Source organism: Adiantum capillus-veneris, chromosome 13 (genome assembly GCF_014529385.1).
Source record: "Adiantum capillus-veneris isolate H3 chromosome 13, ASM1452938v2, whole genome shotgun sequence".
In the NCBI taxonomy this organism is placed as follows: domain Eukaryota; kingdom Viridiplantae; phylum Streptophyta; class Polypodiopsida; order Polypodiales; family Pteridaceae; genus Adiantum; species Adiantum capillus-veneris.
Genome location: NC_140943.1, coordinates 155539441 through 155556942, shown reverse-complemented (window position 1 = coordinate 155556942; position 17502 = coordinate 155539441). Strand labels below are relative to the sequence as shown.

The window sequence follows — 17502 nt, the reverse complement described above, 5'->3', positions numbered from 1 at the left end:
ACCGCACGCAGATTTGGTGACCCTTTCTTGGCCACACACACTCTCACCTACCTAACATCCCAGTCAACAGCTCACAGCTCACAGACAGCTCACCTCTGTTGCCTCGCATCAAACATTTCTTCAAATGTAAGTCCATGGCCGCCCTAGCATCATTGCACGAGGAGAATAGATCTTCGGATGGTGTGTTGCGGATTCCTATAGATTGTGTGGCCTAGAAGCATATAGACGACACATGGTCGGATTTTTCCAGACAAGCTTGAAATTTGTGTCTCGACCTGGCTATAAATGGCATAAATCCATTTGGTCAGAGGTCAACATCTTACAATGTATGGCCAGTTGTCATCGTCAACTACAACATTCTCCCGTGGTTGACTACCAAGAAGGGGCACTTGTTTCTAAGCTTGATGGTGTCGGGGTGATATAAAGTGAAGAATACGGGTGTGTATCTTTGTCCACTATTGGAAGATCTACAACAATTGTGTACGGGCATAGAAGTGGTGGATATGAGCCAACACGCAGGTCGACGCAATGCTTTGATCAGAGACATTCTAATGTGGACCATGCATGACTATCCCGGACTAACAGAATGCTCTGGTGATATATACTCAAACTCAAACACTATAAACCTTGGTTTTTCTCAAGCTTATCTATTAGCATGTGTATACATGCAGAGCTTCAAACAAGCAGATACAGAGCATGTGTCACATGTGGACCTAGACTTAATGCACATCGGGTGCCCTCACTGAAGAATCAAATCTACAAAGGTCCTCAAGCACATCTTCCAAAGAATCACGAGTTACATGATGGTTTTTTGGGAAGAGAGCCACCAAGGATGTCTGCTCGAGCATGGTTAGAGAAAAAGGAGATGTGTGATGACGGTTTGCCCCCAGGGATGAAGAGACACTCGCTATGGTATGACTTACCATATTGGCCCAGACTCATGATCAATCACTTGCTCAATCCAATGCACATATTCAAGAATGTCGGTAATTTGTTGTGTGACGATCTCATTGGAAAGAAAGATACTTTCAGGTCTAGAATTGATCGTAGAAATGTTGATCGTATGGAGCAATATTGGCTGCAGACAACACCCGATGGATTGATAAAACTCCCTAAAGCGCCATGGATTTTGACAGGAGGCCAAGAACGTGAAGTAAAAGAGATCATTCAATCCATGTGAACGCCCACTGGCGTAATGCACTCGCTCTGAACATGTTTCACTAAAGAAGGGAAGCTTACTGGTTTGAAGTCACATGATTGGCATAAAATGTGTCAGGTATGTTTAAAGTGGAATATATCATAGTGGGAATTCTGTAGCATATCCGTGTGTGGACTTTAATATCATTGCTATAGATGTTTTGTAGTTTATTTTACCAGTAGCCATTGAGGGTTGTTTGTCTCCTGACATCCGTACCACAATCTACAAACTTGTGAAGTTGGTGGCCGTCAAATGTCAATGACATCTATGCCTCTCCATAGTTCTTGAAGCTCATTAATAAGAGGCTGCAGATATAAATCCATGTTTTTTACCTTGTTCTTTCCTGGAATGAGAAGTGATAGTAAAATGTTTCCCTTTTTTGTTGCCTCCCAAGGCGGAATATTGTAGTTTACAACCACCACCGGCCAAGTGCTCCATGAAGTAGATCAAGCGGTGCCCAAATTGATTCACTCCATCACTAGCTAACCCAATCCTGGGGTGACGAGGCTTATCCCTAAACTCTGGCCATGTGTCCTCTATGTGCTTCCCCTCTGGTGAGTCAGCTGGCACTCTCATAATACCATCTGTGGAGCGGTTTTTGGCATGCCAACTCAAAAGCTCGCTCGTATCCTTCGATCTAAACATGTGTTGGATGCGAGGGATGAGTGGAAAATGCCTCAAAACTTTACGTGGAATTATGTTGCTCTGCATTCCTTCTTTGAACCTAGGCTCCCCGCACGATGGACATGTGTCACAATCGGCATGCTCATTACGAAAGAGCACACAATCGTTCACGCAAGCATGAATGAGATCATAATCCATCCCTAATGAAGTCACCACTTCGCGGGCTTTTCGTCTATTCTCTGGCATGTGATTGCCAGCTGGCACCATCTTTCCTAGCAACCTATCACAAGAAGGAAGTACATTAGAAGCTAATTTATGCACTCCACAAGCATCCTTCACAATCTGTATACATATCTCAAAAGTGCGTCGACACTAGCATTGCTCCATCCAAACATCGCCTAAAGGTTAAGGACTTCGAGAGATACCCTTAAAATGGAGTAAGATTATCTATCATATAGTGCGGTGTGTGCCGAATCAAGTAGCTCACTCCTCGTTCTTTCAGAAGATTCTTCGCATGCACACTCTGCTTCATGCTCCTCCTCTCGTGCAAAGAGATCCTCAACCATTCTATGCAAATGGTCGTCTTCTACATCCACGTAAGGAGATGGGATGTGGTCACTCGGATAAGAGGGAGCAGCAGTACTTGGCTGATTTGATGTGCTTCCTCCCTCTCTAATGGATTCCTAGCGCATGCACTCTTCCACCCTCCTTTCCCCTCCTCCACCAACCACACGCCAATGAGGGGTGACATCAATAGCCTCTACAATTCACGGATCGTTTGTTTCCATCCGTGCACGCTTGCGAGGATCGTCCCATAGTCCATAATCTTCTACATGGCTCAAGCATATCCGTCGAAGTCGAGCAATGGCGCATTTGCACCGCACGCATGGGGATGGTAATCGCTGGGCCAACCACCGTGATCCATCCGGTTCAGTGGACGGGCCAAAATCATTCCAAGCAACCTACATTAATAAATTACATACACTAATTAAAATCAAATTACCAAAGAATGTTAATAAAATATCAGTAAAAAGTAAAAATTAAACTTTTAGGTAAAACTGTCATTTTCAAAGTACTAGGAATACTTTCATTTTATATATATTTTATAAAAAACATAGTACCAATAGATTTTGAGGATCAATAGTAATAATATCAGAACGTGGCCATCTGTGTATATGGCCCGAATTTGCGCCGCGGTAATAGGTGCAGTAATCAGCCCGGTAAGACACGCGGTAATGCTCACGGTAATAGGAGCGGCAAATCAATTTTCAAAATTTTTTATAAATAGGGGGACCCGCGTGCCCCGCGAAGTTCAAAGCCCTAAAATTTGAATTTCATCGTCTTCTCCATAGAAGCCGAGAGCGCGAACCTCACAACCTTGAGCTCTACCTCCATCTCTACTCTTCTACTCTCCACCATCTCTACTCTTCCACTCTCCTACCCTCTCCCACCAAGCGCTTCAATTCCATGTAATTTTTGTTGTTATGTTTTTTCATTTTTTCACACGCATACACACACATGCATACACACACACGCATACACACATGCATACACTCATACACACGCATGCACACACATGCATACACACACACACACACGCATACACACATGCATACACTCATACACACACATGCACACACATGCATACACACACACACACTAATTAGTGCATGTGTTCTTTATACACACTAATTAGTGTGTGAATTATTCTAATGCACACACTAATTAGTGTAAGTAAAGTACACCATAACCTAAATTTGTAAATTAATGGTTACTTGCAAAATCTAAACATTAATGCACACACTAATTAGTGCATGTGTTCTTTACACACAATAATTAGTGTGTGCATTATTCTAATGCACACATTAATTATTGTGTGTAAAGACACACCAAAACCTAAATTTGTTAATTATTAGTTACTTGCAAAATCTAAACTTGTTAGATTTGTCAAATTAGTTACTTGCAAAATCTAAACTTGTTACACACACTATTTAGTGTGTGATTAGTGTGTGCATTAGTCAATGGGATTGGCCAATTCACACACTAATTTGTGTGTGATTAGTGTGTGCATTGGCCAATGTGATTGGTCAATGCACACACTAAATAGTTTGGGATTAGTGTGTGCATTGGTCAATTGGATTGGCCAATACACACACTATTTAGTGTGTGATTAGTGTGTGCACAAGCCAATTGGATTGGCCAATACACACACTAATTAGTATGTGTTAACACACACTAATTTGTGTGTGATTAATGTGTGCATTGGCCAATGTGATTGGTCAATGCACACATTAATTAGTTTGGGATTAGTGTGTGCATTGGTCAATTGGATTGGCCAATACACACACTATTTAGTGTGTGATTAGTGTGTGCACAAGCCAATTGGATTGGCCAATACACACACTATTTAGTGTGTGATTAGTGTGTGCATTGGTCAATTGGATTGGCCAATATACACACTATTTAGTGTGTGTGCATTGACCAATGGAATTGGCCAATGCACACACTAATTAGTGTATGTTAACACACACTAATTAGTGTGTGCACAAGCCAATTACACAAGCCAATGCACACACTAATTAGTGTATGTTAACACACACTAATTAGTGTGTGCACAAGCCAATTACACAAGACAATGCACACACTAATTAGTGTATGTTAACACACACTAATTAGTGTGTGCACAAGCCAATTACACAAGCCAATGAACACACTAATTAGTGTGTGCACACACTAATGCACACACTAATTAGTGTGTGCACAAGCCAAATATTACACAAGCCAACACTAAAACACACACTAATTAATGTGTGCCCTAGCCAATTACACAAGACAACACTAAAACACACACTAATTATGTTACATTAAACAACAATCAACACAAAAACATAAACACACCTCCATGATTAAGTCGTAGGTGACGTATTAGGCCCCAATGGCCGTCCAAATGATCGCGCAATCGGTCACACTAATCATGAACACAATAATCTCTTATTAGTCAATACACACACTAATATCTTATTAGCACTCAAGGCTTTGCAAGACTCTTTTATAGGTTGTAGACACACATTGGATTCTTTCCACATTGGATTCTTTCAACATTGGATACTATAGAGAATCGAATGTTAAAAAATCTAATGTTTGAAAAAAATCAATGTGTAAAATTTTAATCATATATTCGAATTTTATACCCTAGTTTAATCTTTGTCGTAATAAATGCAGACCATGTCTTCTTCTTCCACACCACGCTTTCGCATCATTGAGCATTTGATGGCAGACGGGATGTCAGATGCCGACGCTCTCTCTGCCTATCATTCACATCCGTCGCCTCAGCATTCATCATCAAGGTTCGGCTGGTTTCGGGACGCTCTTGGTGGATCCACTGCCGTACCTGTGATCGATCCAGATGTGGAGAGGGCATTGCGTCTTTGGGCTGAGTGGTTATGTGCGCTCCTTGTCGCACTGTCGAAGCAAGGGACTTGCCGATACACCGTGTGCGAGCTAGAAATGGCTCCAAGCACACAACAAGACTAATCTAGCAAGCTCAAAAGAGGGCAATGGTGTGTCACTCACCGCTCTATGCTTCTGCCGTGGAGGATTCCTCGCCACGATGAAGAAGAAGCTGCAGTCGTGCCGCGCTCAACCGCTTCGCCGCCGTCGTGCCTTTGTAATGCTCGATCGCACACTCTCTCTCTCTCTCTCTCTCTCTCTCTCACACACACACACACATACACACACACACGAGGAGGTCAAGAAGAAGAAGAAGATGGAGATGGAGATGGAGCAAATGAGAGAATTACTCTTCTATTGCACAAATGAGAGAATACCTGAATTTTAGGTTTAGTTGGCTTTTATATGAGCTCACCCCATTCACACTTGGGCGCCCATGCTTAGCCAACTAATCCCTTGAATGTCCCAGTTAGAGTGCGCCTCTCATCGGCGATCACTCTTACCCTTTTCCTATTGGTCCGACAAGCCCAGTACCTAACTCTACCAAATACATAATACACGTCCGTCGTAGGTGATGGGGTGTCCGTGAGCCGTGAGGGTTAACAGGTTAGGTTCGCAGCAGACCCTTACGCAGCGCTATTCACCGACGCAGCTAGCAGCTTTTGGATTATCAGAGGTCTCTACTCCAAGTGGTGGCACTCCATACCTGCAGAGTTTTCCAGCTACAGCTCCAGGTTCAACTTTTCCTTCACAGGGTCCAATGCCCCAGGGTGCGACGCCAAAGGGTCGGACGCCATGCGCGTCCACCTATCCATCACCTATCCCACCTTCTGTCCCAGATTCACGTTGGCGCTCTTCTGGCAGTCAGGGTCAGGGCAGCTCGCGCATTATCGCCGGTCGATCTCGATGAGGGAGCGTAGCTAGTTGTTGTTTTGGGGGGGGGGGGGGGGGGGGGAAGTACTACAGATTCTCCTCCACAGTCACCGCTCCCTGCTCCAGCAGAAGATGAGGACCATGACATGCCTTCACCAGATGCTCGCGGGTTATACTACCAGGTTCATAAAGGAGGTATGGTGGATCTCGGGACAGCGCAGGGCAGGAGATTCCGCACACACGTCAACCAATTAATCCACTCCACATATATCAATTGTTTTCTCAAATTTGATCAGCAAGATCCCTACAACCTGACATATATAGAGACAACCATGCACATGCGTTTCCCCAACCCTGAGGGGCAACAATTCTCAAGGCAATGGTTGCAAGAGCATGTCAAAACATTTCTGAAGAACAAAAAATCTAGTGTGATGAGAGCTGCAAAGAAGACAATGGAGTCTCCAGAGCATAGCTATCGACCAGGAAATGTCCATGATGTGGAGTGGGAGACCACTATGGGTGAGAAAGAGGACGAAAGGGCAACGGGTGCGAGGATGTATACGCGTCAAGTTGAGGCCAGATCCCATCAGACTCCTACACATTATGGTTCGGGAGGAAAAACGGCTTGGAAAGACAAATATGTAAGTAAAAGTATTATTTTTATTGTAAAAAATCTATTGTTTTTTATTTAATTAATTGGTTTCTATGTTTTGTCAGTATAACATTACCATGAGTCGCCCAACCAGAGATGTGCAGAGATATAGAGAGAACCATACCGAGTATCAAACTTGGTGTTGGTTGTTTGAAAATCAAATGATCTCTCGAGAGGAGTTGGAAAACGCGTGCAGAAGTCTGCAACATGTAAGTTTAATCTTATTTAAATAATCAAATTGTTGATTTTATATCAAATATTAAATAAAAAAGTGTTAATTGTTTCTTTTTTATGGTTTTGTAGAGTCAAGGAGTTCCACGCGAAATGCCGCCAACTCCCCCATGAGCATCCTCTATTTTGTATACGCGGGCCCCGTTTTCCGTATCCCACATGACCATACTCTATTTTGTACACGCGGGCTTTTTTTGCCCCTTATGTAAATGCAATACCTATCATTTTTTGGCTCAATACCTCCCCCAATTGTAATTCCACTTATGTAAATGATCTTATCAATCTTTTTTTGGTTGAATGTATTGTCCAATTGTGTTATTTTGTTGTCATTAATAATAATTTTGTAAAATAACTAAAATAAATAAAAAAAATAGATGACCTTTTGGATGGTCCTGCAAAGGACAATCCAAACAGTCATCTATTTTTTTTTAATAAATCCTGCCGCAGTAATGCCCGCGATAACGCACACACAGTAATGTTTGCGGGTATGTTTGCAGCAAAAAACGTGGTAATAGGCACGAAAATATAGCCGCAACCATTACCGCGGATGTTACCGCTAGACCATTGCCGCAAACGTTTCCGCAGTATTTTCCGCGTATGGGAATTTTTATATTTCAAGTTTGTTTGTTTTTTTACGGTAATGTGAGCGATAATACCGCGCATATGTTATAGTGATACACACACACACACACACACACACACACACACACACACACACACACATATATATATATACACAGGTAATATTTCAAGTTCTAAGAGATAATAAACTTTATGTTAATCTAAAGAAAAGTGAATTTTTCATACAAGAGATTCAGTATTTAGGTCACATTATCTCTCAAGATGGCATCTAAATGGATCCATCAAAATTAGAGGTCATAAAAGGATGGCCTAAACCAAGGAATCTTCATGAACTAAGAAGCTTTATAGGTATGTGTGCATACTATAGACGCTTCATAGAAAAGTTCTCACTAATAGCAGGACCATTACATGACTTAACAAAGAAAAATGTTAGGTATACATGGTCTGCCAAGGAGAACAATGCTTTTGAAAACCTTATCTCTCTAACTATGCTTACACTACTGGATCTCTCAAAGCCATTTGAGGTCCAATGTGATGCTTGTGGTGATTGCCTTGGAGCTGTTTTTCTCCAAGAAGAACACTCCATAGGCTATGAAAGTCGAAGGCTCGACCCCGTTGAACAAGCTCTAGGCATATATGAACAGGAACTCCTCGCACTTCTACATGCCTTAGACTCATGGAAGCACTATTTATTGGGGATTCCTTTCATTCTGCGAACAGATCACCAAAGTCTTAAGTACTTCATGATGCAGACCAAGCTCTCCAACAAACAAATGAGGTGGGAAAATTTCCTTTCAAAATTTCATTTTCATATTTCTCACATTGCTGGCAAGCATCATCAAGTAGTCGATGCACTCTCAAGACGGCCAAGAGTGAATGCGGTTTCCATAGCAACTCACAATGATCTATATTCTATGATAGATGAGTATGCTATTGATCCCGATTTTAGAGATGTGATTTTAGCCCTTGCACTAGGGAAGAAAGAGGAACCATTTACTTTACAAGATGGTTATCTTCTCTATGGCAATAGACTATGTGTTACTAACTCACTCCATGAGAAAGTAATGTATGAATCTCATGCTCCTCCGTATGCAAGGCATAGAGGGATTCAGTCTACCCTAAAGGGGATTGAAACATATTTCTATTGGACTACCATGAAAGCAAACATACAAGAGTATGTTTCTAAATGTGTGGTATTCCAAAAGACGAAGTTTGATAGAGGGAAGCAACCTAGACTGCTCCAACTTTTGCCAATCCCTAGTTCACCATGAGAGATCATATCCATGGATTTTATCTTTGGATTGCCTAAGTCTATCCATGGGAATACGGGAATATGGACGATAGTAGACAGGTTCAGTAAACAAGCTCATTTTATACCTGTCAAAAATACTATCAAAGCCCATCAAATGGCATCCCTCTTCATTTCACAAATCTTCAAGTACCATGGCTTGCCAATGTCTATAGTGTCGGATAGAGATCCTAGAATGACCAGTAGTTTCTAGAAGGGTCTCTTTAAGAATTTAGGCACAAGGCTAAATTTCTCTTTAGCCTATCACCCTCAAACAGATGGCCAAAGTGAAATAGCTAACCTAACAATTCTCGATCTACTAAAAGCCTATGTAACGGAAGTAGATCAAATATGCCAATGGGAGAAGTACTTACCCTTAGTGGAGTATGCCTACAATAACACTGTACATACTTCCACGGGAAAAGCACCTTTTGAGGTGATAGAGGGAAGATAAAAAAGTCCCCTTCTAATTAAGGTACACGGGAAGATCTTCGCTGCGCAGATGAGTATAGCCAAGATCTACACGAATCTTTCCAAAAGATTAAGGATGCTATCTCTATCTCATGGCAAAGGCAAAAGGCTGGTACTACTGACAAGCACAGAAGAGCCCAAGCCTTTAAAGAAAATGATTGGGTCTTACTCAAATTTCCCAAGGCTCGATTAAGGCACACGACGAGCAAGAATCCTAGAGCAAACCAAAAGTACTATGCTAAGTTAGCAAAAAGGTACTATGGTCCCTTCCAGATTCTTAGGACAATCAATGAGATGGCCTATCAAATCAAGTTTCCCAACCATTGGCTCATACACAATGCTTTCCATGTGAGCCTATTAAAGCCTTACAAATGAGATCCACCTCAAGAATCAACTATTGAAGACCCACAGGATATCGAGGACCAAGAACATGTGCTGCAGCTCAAGTCCATTCTCGGACATGAAGACAAGGTACTAAGAGGCGTTAAGACTATCTGATGATATCTTTTTAAGTTTAAGAATTATCCTTTTTAAGATCCTAGATGCATGCAAGGCATACAGTTAAAGGATAACCTAAACCTTGTCAATGCTTACAATGCTTCCCTAGAGTACACAAATGTACAAATGTTAAAAAATGAACAAAGTTTTTGTCTTATAAGACTCTCTTTTTCTTTATTGTGCACAAAAATGAAGTAGTATGCATGCTTAGATCAAGTTTGTGGAGACGACGTCTCTCAAACACCAAGTAGAGCTTGTCACTCTACTATGGAAGATTGATAGGACTAATGTGCAGACATGCTTGCGGCAGCTTAGGCTCTCAAGCACCAAATGGACTAGTCATCCATTCTGGAACGATGTCGTAGGGTAACATAGGGATCCTCTACCCGCTAGAAAAAGGACTAATGAATATGCTTTATCCTCTCTACCCCATAGTCGAGGATGACTATGATTTCAAGAGAGAGGTAATGTCATAAAAACTAATATCTAATTCTCCTAAATGATTTTCTCATGTTAAACTGATCATTTAATATGGGGAAGTGCCAGGGGAGAAAAAGCTAGAATATTGGTTAAGCTGGCAGACCGGCCATAGTAGGGATCCAAAGGAGGGAAAATAGGGATCGAAAGGGGGGGCCATCTGCAAAAGAGCAATGTGCAACAATGGCTTAAAAGACCCTAAGGTTCAGCCCATTAAGACTTCCAAAATGCTAAGGTTCCAAAATTCAAAGGTTGTGTCCAAAGGTAAAACATTAGGGAAATTGGATGCTTTGTGTGTGTCCCAAAAGTCTTCATGCATCCCATACATAGGAGGGGGCGAGACCTAGTTGTAGGAGATGAGAGAGAAACTTACACACACACACACAAGTTCCCTTTACACAAAGGGAATGAGGGACACATGTCAGCTCCCTAGTGCAGATGCCCACAAGATGTACTCAAATCCTATTGGATGACCTTGGAGGTGGACCAATGAGAATTAGGCTAGAGTAAATCTAGTTTAATCAATTTAAAAACACTTAATAAAAGAACCAATAAGAATTAAGCTCTCTAGAAGACTATTGGCCAGTCTCCCAAGGGGTCCAATGAGCATTCAGCAGCCCAGGCTTGCCTGATTCCTATTGGCCAGGAGGAAAAGGGTCCAATGAGAGTTTAGTTGCATTTATTAATTACCTAAAGCTCTCACAAAAGGGGAAAGTGGGACACATGTTACAAGGCTATCACTTATGCTACTTAATTTCCATTGGCTGAGGCTCGGGAGGTCCAATAGGATGCGAGCATGAGCAAATAGCAAGAGGGGTCAACCAAGAGAGAGAGGGGGCTGATTTTTCAAAGGCATTATTGACTTACACACACACACACAATCTATGTGTGAAGCAAGAAGACTCTCTCTCTCTCTCTCTCTCTCTCTCTCTCCTTCTCAAGATTTAATGGAAAGCTTACCACCTACTCCAAGCTTGTGATAAGGGAGGCCTACACCAGCAACTCTTGGCTTTGTGATGCAAATCCAACCAAGATCCAAGCTCCAATGCATGCTCGTAAGATCCAAGCTCCAATGCATGCTCCACAACCAAGATCCAAGCTCGTAAGAATACTCCTTCTTTCTCTCAATCTACTCTCATACCCCGCTAGCTTGCACCATCTTTGAAGGTGTGTGAGGTCTTGGGTCTGAGATTGTGAGGGAATTGATGTTGTATTCTCAAGTGTAATCTTGGTGCTTGAAGCTTCCATCTTCATTGCACGAACAAGTTATTGAAGGAATACAAATAATTGTATTGTAAAATGTCTCTCTTGATGGGAGAAACCATAATACAAAGCCTTTTGGAGGGGGGACTGGCTCCATGCAATCGGTCCTCAATTGTTGTCAATTTCTTAATTTCTCTCTCTTTTGAAGTATTGTCCATGCTATATACCTAGGTGTTATACTTTTTGTTTCTCTCTCCACCCAAGCACTCTTGTTATCCTCATTAGGAATCTATTCTAATGAAATGCTCACTATGTTCATGCTATTTTCCGCTACACACAAGTTACTAGGCAATTAAATGTTACACATGGAGCCGGTCCCCCCTCCAAAAGGCTTTGTATTATAGGTTTCCCCCATCAAGAGAGACATTTTACAATAAAATACTTTGTGTTCCTTCAATAACGTGCTGGTGCAATGAAGATGGAAGCTTCAAGCAGCAAGCTTATACTTGAAATACACAACATCAATTCCCTCACGGTCTCAGACCCAAGACCTCACACACCTTCGAAGATGGTGAGAGCTAGCAGGGTATGAGAGTAGATCAAGAGGAAGAAGAAGTATTCTTACAAAAAAGAAGTATGTCTCCTCACATAATCACTCTTAATAGCTTAGCATAGCTTAGTAACTAGCATGGTAGAGGAGATGAGCATGGATTGAAGCTTGGCTCTTGGTTGGATTTGCATCACAAAGCCAAGAGTTGTTGGTGTAGGCCTCCCATCTTGGAGTAGATTATGAGCTTTCCATTAAATCTTGAGAAGGAGAGATAGTCTTCTTTACTTCACACATGAGCTTATATGAGTGTGTTTGTGATAATGCCTTGCAAAAATCAGCCACCTCTCTCTGTTGGTCGACCCCTCTAGCTAATTGCACATGTTGGCATCCTATTAGACCCTGCAAAGCTTAGCCAATGAAAATTAATAATCATAAATGATAGCCTTGTGAAATGTGTCCTCTTTTCCCCTTTTGTGAGAGCTTTAGGTATTTAAATAATGCAATTAAACTCTCATTGGACATCTTAGTCTTGTAGCCAATAGGAATCATGAAAGCCATTGGACTGTTGAATGCTCATCGGACCCCTTGGGAGACTATCCAATAATCTTCTAGAGATATTAGTTTCTATTGGTTCTTTTATCAAGTGTTTTTAAAGCAATTAAATTAAATTTACTCTAGCCTAATTCTCATTGGTCCACCTCTATGCCCATCCAATAGGATTTGAATGCACCTTGGGGGCAACTGGTCTAGGGAGTTGACATGTGTCCGTTATGCCCTTTGTGTAAAGGGAGCTTGAAAGAGAGAGAGAGAGAGAGAGAGAGAGAGAGAGAGAGAGAGAGAGAGAGAGAGAGAGAGAGTTTCTCTCTCATCCCTACTAAAAGGACTCACCCCCTTAAGGATAGGAATGTGGGAAGACTTTTGAGTCTTCCCACAAGCATCTAATTTACCCTAAGCTTGAATATTGGACATAACCTTTGAATTTTGGAACCTTTGGAAGTCTTAACGGGCTAAAACTTAGGGTCTTTGATCCCTACTATGACAGGTCTACGAGCCTAACCAATATTCTAGCTTTTTCTCCCCTGGTACTTCACCATATTAAATGATCAATTTAACATGAGAAAATCATTTAGGAGAATTAGATACTAGTTATTATGACATTACCTCTCTCTTGAAATCATAGTCGTCCTTGACTATGAGGTACAAAAGATAAAGCCTATTCATTAGTCCTTTTTCTAGCGGGTAGAGGATCCCTATTTTAACCTATGACATCGTTACAAAATGGATGACTAATCAACTTGGTGCTTGAGAGCCTAAACTGCTGCAAGCATGTCTGCGCATTAGTCCTATCAATCTTCCTTAGTAGACTGACAAGCTCTACTTGGTATTTGGAAGATGTCGTCTCCGCAAAATTGATCCTAAGCATGCATACTTCTTAACATTTGTGCACAATAAAGAAAAAGAGATTCTTATAAGACAAAAACTTTGCTGATTTTAAAAATTCTACATTCGCTTACTCTAGGGAAGCATTGTAAGCATTGCCAAAGTTTAGGTTATCCTTTAATTGTATACCTTGCATCCATCTAGCATCTTCAAAAGGATAGTTCTTAGACTTAATAAGATATCGTCGGATAATCTTACCACCTCTCAATACCTTGTCTTCATGTCGGAGAATGGACTCGGGCTGCAGCACCTCTTCCTGGTCCTCAATCTCCGGTGGGTCTTCAATAGTTCGTTCTTGAGGTGGCTCTCCTTTGTAAGGCTTCAATAGGCTCACATGGAAAGCTTTGTGTATGAGCCAATGATTGGAAGAATTGAGTTGATAGGCCATCTCATTGATTAGTCTAAGAATCTGGAAGGAACCATATTACCTTTTTGCTAACTTAGGATAGTACTTTTGGTGTCTCGTAGCATTCTTGCCCGTTATGTTCCTTAATCAAGCCTTGGGAAATGTAATTAGTAAGACCCAATCATTTTGTTTAAAGGCTTGAGCTCTTTTGTGCTTATAAATAGCAACCTTTTGCCTTTGTTGTGAGATATAGATAGCATCCTTAATCATTTGGAAAGAGTCTTGTAGGTCTTGACTATACTCATCTGCAGAGAAGATCTTCCCGTGTACCTTAAGTAGCAGGGGACTTTTAGATCTTTCCTTAATAGGTGCTTTTTCGGTGAAAGTATGTATAGTGTTATTGTAGGCATACTCCACTAACGATAAGTACTTCTCCCATTGGGACCTTTGATCTACTTCCATTACGTAGGCTTTAGAAGATCAAGATTTTTTAGGTTAGCTATTTCACTTTGGCCATCCATTTGACAGTGATAGGCTGAAGAGAAGTTTAGCCTTGTCCCTAAATTCTCAAAGATTACTGGTCATTCTAGGATCTCTATTCAACACTATGGACATTGGCAAGCCATGGTACTTGAAGATTTGTGATATGACGAGGGTTTCCATTTGATGGGCTTTGATAGTCTTTTTGACAAGTATAAAATGATCTTGTTTGCTGAACCTGTCTACTATCATCCATATTCCCTTTATTCCCATGGATAGACATAGGCAATCCAAAGATAAAATCCATGGATATGCTCTCCCATGGTGAATTAGGGATTGGCAAAGGTTGAAGCAATCCAGGTTGCTTCCCTCTATAAACCTTCGTCTTTTGGTATACCACACATTTAGAAACATACTCTTGTATGTTTGCTTTCATGGTAGGCCAATAGAAATATGTTTCTATCTCTTTTAGGGTAGACCAAATCCCTCTATGCCCCGCATAAGGAGGAGCATGAGATTCATACATTACTTTCTTACGTAGAGTTAGTAACGCATAGTTTATTGCCATAGAGAAGATAACCATCTTGTAAGGTAAATGGTTCCTCTTTCTTCCCTAGTGCAAGGGCTAAAATCACATCTCTAAAATCGGGATCAATAGCGTACTCACCTATCATAGAAGATTGATCATTGTTAGTTGCTATGGAAACCGCATTCACTCTTGGCCATCTGGAGAGTGCATCGGCTACTTGATTATGCTTGCCAGCAATATGAAATTGAAATTGCATTTCCCACCTCATTTGTTTGTCAGAGAGCTTGGTCTGTGTCATGAAATACCTAAGGCTTTGGTGATCCATCCGCAAAATGAAAGGAGTCTCCAATAAATAGTGCTTCCACGAGTCTAAGGCATGTAGAACTGCAAGGAATTACTTTTCATATATGCCTAGAGCTTGCTCAACAGGGTCGAGCCTTCGAATTTCATAGGCTATGGCATGCCCTTCTTGGAGCAAAATAGCTCCAAGGCAATCACCACAAGCGTCACATTGGACCTCAAATGGCTTTGAGAGATCCGGCAGTGTAAGCACAAGTTGAGAGATAAGCTTTTCTTTAAGCTTTTTGAAAGCATTGTCCTTAGCAGACCATGTATACCTAACGTTTTTCTTTGTTAGATCATGTAATGGTCCCGAGATTTGTGAGAACTTTTCCATGAAGCGTCTATAGTATGCACACATACCTATAAAGCTTCTTAGTTCGCGTAGATTCCATGATTAGGCCATCCGTTTATTACCTCTAGCTTTGATGCATCCGTTTGGATGCCATCTTGAGAGATAATGTGACCTAAATACTAAATCTCTTGTAAAAAAAACTCACTTTTCGTTTGATTAATATAAAGTTTATTCTCTCCTAAGACTTGAAATATTACCTGGAGGTGTTGCTTGTGTTCGTCTAGTGAATTAGAATAGATGATTATATCATCAAATAACACTCCAGTAAAGGTTCGGTGAGGCGTGAATAGATTCTCCATCAAGCGGTTAAATGTGGCTGGTGCATTGGTCAAGCCAAAAGGCATGACAATGTATTCATAAAGATCAAACATAGTGCAAAATGCGGTCTTTACAATGTCTTGATCAACTATCCTTATTTGATGGTAGCCACTTTTTAGGTCAATCCTACTGAAGTAGGCTGACCCTTGTAGCTTATCAAAATCGGTCTTCTACCCGTGGAATGGGAAACCTATTGTTGATAGTGATTCTATTTAGTGCTCTATAGTCAACACATATAGATATGTGTCATCTTTCTTTTGCACTAATAACATGGCTGAAAAATATGGAGATGAGCTAGGCCTAGCCACGCCCTTCTCAACTAACTCATGCACTTGCCGCATAATCTCCTCTTGTTTAGCTTGAGAAACTCTATAGGGAGGTTTATTAGGCGATGAAATTTATAGAAGAAGCTCAATTGCATGGTCATCATTGCGTCGTTTAGGAGGTAGTTCACAAGGGATGTCGTCAATAAAAACATCTTGAAATCCCTAGAGAGAATTGGATAACTCTAATTCCTTGTGATTGTTGATATTTTCTTTTGCTAAATCATTAGGTTCATTTTGAGAATATTTAACAAAAATCATGTACACAGAGATAGATCTCTGTATTGACTTATTGAAAGCTTGTGTATGTACCATGGGTATGGTGTTACCCAACTCCTTAGCATCTATGTACATATCTTTTTCCCTGAACCTAAAGTAGATTTTCCTTTCAGGGAATTTAACATTGGCAACCATGCAATCAAACCATGGTGCCCCTAGGATTACATCCTCATGCTTGAGAGGAGAGATAAAGAAGTACTCTTTGTCCACATAGCTTTGTACATGGAGCCTTAATTTTCCAATTAAGGGAGTGACTAAGGCTTCTTGCCCCTTGAAAGCACCATCAGCGGGTAAGACACCTCCCATCTCATAGGCTTGGATGCCTAGCTTGGTGGCCAACTTTGTGGATATGAAATCGTGAGTAGAATCAGGGTCAAGGAGAATAAAAGCATCATATTCTCTTAACTTTCCCCAAGCATGGCATAGAGGAGATCCTTTGTGGTGTGCATCCTCTTCTTGGATTTCAACCAAAGTAGCTCTAGGAGGCTCATTTCATGTATTCTTGTGGGGACAAGCACTTGTGGGGGCTTAACATTTCGCTTAGCCCCTTGTTGGAAGTTGATTTGTGAAGCCACCATGGTATGGTGTATGACCGCATATATGGTGTGTGGCCTTTGGGAGTTAACATACTCCATCATATCCTCAGTTAGACCCACACAAAATTGTTGTTTTTGCTCTCCAAAATCCATCTTTTTGAAGACAGCGGCTTTGACATGTAAGTCCCAAAACTTGTCTACATATTTGTGAATAGATTCGTAGGGCGAGAGCTTCAAGCTTCGCCATTGGATGAGTACTTTGTCTTTGTTATCGGTAGCCAAAAACTGCTTCATGATGGAAACCCTTAATGCTTTCCATGTTTGTGGAGCTTCACGGTTTGCCCGTAGGCTAGACCACCATTGCCTTGCGGACTTTTGAAAATTCATAGCTACATGGTGTAGCTTAGAGGACTCCGTGAAGCCCTCATCTCCAAACGCCGCATCAAATTGTTGGATGAAG

At 41.2% G+C, this 17502-nt stretch overlaps 1 pseudogene; it reads left to right on the top strand.

Annotated features, from left to right (window-relative positions):
• The first annotated feature begins 655 nt into the window (after nucleotides 1-655).
• The window catches only part of LOC147445142 (uncharacterized), a 45413-nt pseudogene continuing 28566 nt past the window's right edge, over nucleotides 656-17502 (top strand).